The sequence below is a fragment of the Salmo trutta genome, chromosome 6 (genome assembly GCF_901001165.1).
Source record: "Salmo trutta chromosome 6, fSalTru1.1, whole genome shotgun sequence".
Lineage (NCBI taxonomy): Eukaryota > Metazoa > Chordata > Actinopteri > Salmoniformes > Salmonidae > Salmo > Salmo trutta.
In genome coordinates, this window is record NC_042962.1 from 9,798,142 (window position 1) to 9,805,096 (window position 6,955).

At 43.6% G+C, this 6,955-nt stretch overlaps 1 non-coding gene across 1 annotated transcript; it reads right to left on the reverse strand.

Annotated features, from left to right (window-relative positions):
- Positions 1 to 3,405: 3,405 nt before the first annotated feature.
- Positions 3,406 to 3,481, reverse strand: trnaa-cgc (transfer RNA alanine (anticodon CGC)). The gene has a single exon. It is a non-coding gene; the product is annotated as a tRNA-Ala (tRNA).
- Between the last annotated feature and the right edge of the window lie 3,474 nt (positions 3,482 to 6,955).

The following is a 6,955-nucleotide window of genomic DNA, read 5'->3' on the forward strand; positions in this document are numbered from 1 at the left end:
TAGTAGGCTAGTAGGGGTTAGCTAGCCCCCTGGGGTAAGTCATGCTTACCTTCATGTTGATGAATACCTGGCGCATAAGAAAAGTCACAACCAGGCTGATGGAAACATGAAATGCTGGTATAATTTTAAATGCCAACAGACAATTTGTTTGTTCAACATGGTGAGATCTTTTTGTGTTTTTATAATAAATTTGGTGAGAAACATGGCTGTGGAAACATACAGAAGAGTATTAAGGCCAAGAGAGGAGAAAAAAAATGGAGTGGTGGTGGTATTTGTGGCAATATTTAGAGAATAAAATGGCAAAATAATAAAGACACCATTTTGACAATGACGTTGCGGTTATATTTCAAGATTAATGTCGGTTGCATGTCTCCTTGGCTCCCTGTTACTGTGCCCACCACTGTTGAAATGCCTGTGTTAGATGACCTGGTGAAAGTATACTTTAGAATTGGCTTTAGTAACAAGGAAATCCTTGCTCTTTTAGCACATATAAGTATTAGGATCAGGAAGAGGTTGTGCCACAGATTATTTTCAGATAGAGGGACCGTGGTTACATATAGGTAGAGATGGGTGGCTTGTGTGTGTATGCAGGTGTGTGTGTGGAGGCGGTAACAAGTAAGGGCAAAACAAAAGAATGGCCATCAATCTAATGATCTGATACACTAGTTCAAACAGGCGTCACTGCGCAGTGTGCACTCACGATTATCAATCATCTAATCAGGGGCGCAACTTTGGTTTTAGAAGTGGGGGGGACATAATTTTATTATTCTTAATTTTTTTTCTCCCAGTTGGATAAAGTCTCCAAACAGCCCACTCAACCGCTCAGATGTGTCCACATGGTCCTAAAGCACACCGTCGCCTAATTTTGTATGACATTCCAATGATGAGACTGGGGACAAAAATGCAATTTCAGAACATGTGTGGGGGGGACATGTCCCCAGTGAAATTTACACCCCTGCATCTAATGACTCTCTCTCTCACACACACACACACACACACACACACACACACACACACACACACACACACACACACACACACACACACACACACACACACACACACACACACACACACACACACACACACACACCAAGCTCCCCCTGGCAATTTCAGACTATAGACATACACGTCCATGGTGCGTTATGAGCACCAACAAAAAAAACGTTCTTGGCACGGTCATTGAATGCGAAAAGAACTGTGGTTGAGTCCCTGTCAGTCTGCCCTCCGAATTCGCTCTACAATGCTCTGTTGCGTAGCCTAGGGGTAAACACCTTGCAAAAAAAATGTCTGCATAATGGCATCTATTAACAACCTTATCCATGATGCTTTACTAACAGCAGTGATTCCCCCTTAAGGAAACTATCCTTCTAACGACTATAGGCTATTAGGCTACGGGAGTACATTGTCTTGGGATCCTGGTGGAGACCTGTGGCTCTGCCCGTGTGTCTCCAACACAACACTGTCCCAAGTCAAGTTGCTCTCCAAATTCGCTAAAACACCACGATTTTTCAGTCTGTTAGAAACCTATAGGGATATTTCAGTCTGTTAGAAACCTATAGGGATATTTCAGTCCGTTAGAAACCTATAGGGATATTTCAGTCTGTTAGAAACCTATAGGGATATTTCAGTCTGTTAGAAACCTATAGGGATATTTCAGGCCGTTAGAAACCTATAGTGATTTTTCAGGCCGTTAGAAACCTATAGGGATATTTCAGGCCGTTAGAAACCTATAGGGATATTTCAGTCTGTTAGAAACCTATAGCGATTTTTCAGGCCGTTAGAAACCTATAGGGATATTTCAGTCCGTTAGAAACCTATAGAGATTTTTCAGTCTGTTAGAAACCTATAGGGATATTTCAGTCTGTTAAAAAAACCTATAGGGATATGTCAGTCTGTTAGAAACCTATAGGGATATTTCAGTCTGTTAGAAACCTATAGGGATATTTCAGTCTGTTAGAAACCTATAGGGATATTTCAGTCCGTTAGAAACCTATAGTGATTTTTCAGTCTGTTAGAAACCTATAGGGATATTTCAGTCTGTTAGAAACCTATAGGGATATTTCAGTCTGTTAAAAAAACCTATAGGGATATGTCAGTCTGTTAGAAACCTATAGGGATATTTCAGTCTGTTAGAAACCTATAGCGATTTTTCAGGCCGTTAGAAACCTATAGGGATATTTCAGTCCGTTAGAAACCTATAGAGATTTTTCAGTCTGTTAGAAACCTATAGGGATATTTCAGTCTGTTAAAAAAACCTATAGGGATATGTCAGTCTGTTAGAAACCTATAGGGATATTTCAGTCTGTTAGAAACCTATAGGGATATTTCAGTCTGTTAGAAACCTATAGGGATATTTCAGTCCGTTAGAAACCTATAGTGATTTTTCAGTCTGTTAGAAACCTATAGGGATATTTCAGTCTGTTAGAAACCTATAGGGATATTTCAGTCTGTTAAAAAAACCTATAGGGATATGTCAGTCTGTTAGAAACCTATAGGGATATTTCAGTCTGTTAGAAACCTATAGCAATTTTTCAGTCTGTTAGAAACCTATAGGGATATTTCAGTCTGTTAGAAACCTATAGCGATTTTTCGGTCCGTTAGAAACCTATAGTGGCCCACTGAGACCTATAGCTGCCCACCCGTAGGCTAATTTGACGTTACAATGGGCAAGTGAAAGTAAACTATTGTAATGTCACTCTCCATCTCCACCCCTGACGTGGAAATGCGGTACCCTAGGAAGGAGACGGACTGTTGGAAGAACAGACATTTCTTAGCCTTGACGTACAGGTCACGCTCCAACAGTCAACCAAGCACCCTACGGACCAGGGAGACATGCTCGGCGCGTGTAGCGGAGTATATCAGAATGTCATCAATATACACCACTACACCCTGCCCGTGTAGGTCCCGGAAAATCTCGTCAACAAAGGCCTGGAAGACTGATGGAGCATTCATCAACCCGTACGGCATGACGAGGTACTCATAGTGCCCTGAGGTGGTACTAAATGCCGTCTTCCACTCGTCCCCCTCCCGGATACGCATCAGGTTGTAAGCGCTCCTGAGATCCAATTTTTGTGAAGAAGCCCACCCCATGCATTGACTCGATTGCACTGGCAATGAGAGGCAGCGGGTAGCTGTACCTCACCGTGATCTGATTGAGCCCACGATAGTCAATACACGGGCGCAGACCTCCATCCTTCTTCTTCACAAAAAAAGAAACTCGAGGAGGCAGGTGAAGTGGAGGGCCGAATGTATCCCTGCCCCAGGGATTCGGAGACATATGTTTCCATAGCCGCCGTCTCATTTTAGTCATTTAACAGACACTCTTATCCAGAGTGACTTACAGTAGTGAATGCATACATTTCATACAATTTCATACATTTTTTATTTCTTTTTTTCTGTGCTGGCCCCCCGTGGGAATCGAACCCACAACCCTGGTGTTGCGAACACCATGCTCTACCAACTGAGCTACAGGGAAGGCTCCTGTGACAGGGGAGACACGTGACTCCTGGGAAGTTCTGCGTCTACCAGGAGATTTATCGCACAATTCCCCCCGTCGATGGGGTGGTAATTGAGTCGCCTTCTTCTTACAGAGGCGAGAGCCAAATCGGCATATTCTGAGGGGATGCGCACGGTGGAGACCTGGTCTGGACTTTCCACCGTAGTCGCACCGATGAAAACCCCTACACACCTCCCTGAGCACTTTCATGACCACTCCTTGAGAGCCCTCTGTTGGCACAAAATAGTGGGGTCATGACAGGCCAACCAGGGTAGGCCCAGCGCCACGGGAAACGCAGGATAATCAATAAGGAAGAGACTGATTCTATCCTTGTGACCCTCCTGCATAAACATGTCTAGTGGCGCGGTGGCCTCCCTAATTAGCCCTGACCCTAATGGTCGACTATCTAGGGCATGCACAGGGAAGGGCATATCCACAGGAACAAGGGGGATCTCTAAACTATGTGCAAATGAACGGTCAATAAAAATCCCAGCTGCGCCTGAATCTACGAGCGCCTTATGCTGGGAACGCGGGGAAAATACAGGAAATGTAATAAACACATACATGTGAGCAACAGGGGGCTCTGGGTGAGCCTGGTGCCGACTCACCTGGGGTGACACGATAGTGCCCTGCCTGCTGCCTTGACTCTCTGAGGAACCCCCCCAGCACTGACCAGCAGTGTGCCTTCACTCTAGCCACCCTAGTCATAGACTGTTCTTTCTGCAACCGCACGACAAGCGGTACCGGTGCGCCAAGTCTAGGTCCAAAAGGCTTCTTGTCAGCATCTACCCCCAAGCCAAAAAACTCCCGAACAGCTAATCAAATGGCTACCCGGACTATTTGCATTGACCCCCCCCCCACCCCCCTTTTTTTTACTCTGCTGATACTCGCTGTTTATTATCTATGCATAGTCACTTTATCCCTACCTACATGTACAGCTCAATTACCTCGACTAACCTGTACCTGGCAGACTGACTCTACCGGTACCCCCTCTATATAGCCTCCTTATTGTTATTTTATACTTTAGTTTATTGTGTAAATGTTTTCTTAACTGTTATTTTCCTTAAAAGTGCATTGTTGGTTAAGGACTTGTAAGTTAGCATGTCACAGTAAGGTCTACACCTGTTGTATAGGCTCATGTGACAAATCAAATTTGATTTGATGATGGCAATTGCTAACCAACACTTCAGACTAAACTTTTTCAATACCTGGTTCGTATACCCATTGTTGCCTTAGATAGCATTTACTGCTAGATATTATCAGCTAAAATGTCTTTCATACCCTACAGGCTAATTATTCTGTGAGCTGATCCATGTCAAAACCAGTTGAGAGCTGCATACTCTTGCTGCCGGCATATTCTGCTGAAACTAGTCCGTGTGCTGCGCCCATGTGAATATATTTCACATGCTTTGCGATTGTGTAGGCTACTTTGTGTACTTTCTCTATTGTACTACATAACAGATAAGTCATACACCTCCACTACACTACTTAGATACACATCAGTAGGGATTAAGAAGTCAGTAAGCAATGCCCACGGAAAAAGTGGGTAAACAGCTTATACCTGCCCTCCACTACACCACTGGCCCTTTGTGTTTTACAAAAAGTGCACTCTCTTACATGAGTGCACAGGTATTACGGTTGCTGTCCTTTCAGAATCCCCAACCTGTCTAAGTTTGACACTGAGCAAACATGCCTATGAAATATATAAAGGCTGTTAAGATATTGTTTCAAGAAAGGAGTGTATATATTTGGCCTGGCGAACCGGTTTTAGGCGCTGACTGAATGGAAACTGATAATTATGAGGTTTTTACTCTGCTGGTCTCAGGAAGAAATGAAGAGTCTCACTGTCCAAGACTGATTCAAGACAGAGCACAAATGTTTCCGACACCAAGACACTCAATATGTGGTCTTGGTCTGGACTACTACAACACCGTGGCCAGGGCCCCTAGGCACATACCCTGTGTACCCGGTCGGTAATTTTAGATAGCTGGCTAGAATACCTTACCTAGCAATCAAAAAAATGTTAGCTGACTTGGGCTAATTGAGTGACTGTCAGTGACTGGCATAACAAGTGGATACACTACACCATTTTTTGCTACATATTCGTCACCAGACCCACTGGCTCCAGGTCATCTATAAGTCTTTGCTAGGTAAAGCTCCACCTTATCTCAGCTCACTGGTCACCATAACAACACCCACCCGTAGCACGCGCTCCAGCAGGTATATCTCACTGGTCATCCCCAAAGCCAATTCGTCCTTTGGCCGCCTTTCCTTCCAGTTCTCTGCTGCCAATGACTGGAACGAATTGCAAAAATCGATGAAGTTGGAGACTTATATCTCCCTCACTAACTTTAAGCATCAGCTATCTGAGCAGCTTACCGATCTCTGCAGCTGTACATAGCCCATCTGTAAATACCCCTCCAATTACCTACCTCATCCCCATATTGTTTTTATTTACTTTTTTGCTCTTTTGCACACCAGTATTTCTACTTGCACATCATCATCTGCACATCTATCACTCCAGTGTAAATTTGCTCAATTGTAATTACTTCGCTACTATGGCGTATTTATTGCCTTACCACCTTACTCCATTTGCACACACTGTATATAGACTTTTTCTATTGTGTTATTGACTGTACTTTTGTTTATTCCACGTGTAACTATGTGTTGTTGTTTCTGTCGCACTGCTTTGCTTTATCTTGGCCAGGTCGCAGTTGTAAATGAGAACTTGTTCTCAACTGGCCTACCTGGTTAAATAAAGGTGAAATAAAAACAAATATTTTTTATTTTATTTTAAATAACACCTCACCATCAAAGGTCACACAAGCTGAGCCCCGCATACTTTAACATCACAGGGAATCTTACTGCATAGGACACATACTGGTCCACTATAGACCTTAACTGTGAGGCAACTCATTTTCGAGGAAGAACAAGCACTGTACAACAGAAAGAAGGTAGCTAGACAGGCTGGGAGGTTTCACCACCTGCTGGCCAGCACCAGTACTGCAAGGTGGCCCAGACACTGGGAACACACAGGTAAACCTTAAACATCAAGTCACTTAGTTTCCATGACACTGGCCAATGATGTGAAAGCATTAAGGTATCAAGCATAGAATAAGAACGACTACAATACTACAAGACATTCCCTTTCAATGGTCTATGATTAAGATTTTATGGGATCGCGCACGTGCTGGAAACACTTCCAGTTCAGAGGTCGGAGCAGCTGATTGGTCAGCCCTTTATTTGGCAACCAACGGTGATCTCAGACTGATCCCAATTCACACCCTATTCCCCAGCCTGCACACTACTTTAACCCCTAACACCTATGTGGCTCTGGTAGTGCACTATATTGAGAAATAGGGTGTATTTTGAGACACATCCCTCGTAAAAGGTCATGTTCAAGCAAGGTTGTGATCAATTCCATTTCAATTCCAGTCAAATTAAAACAATCATTGA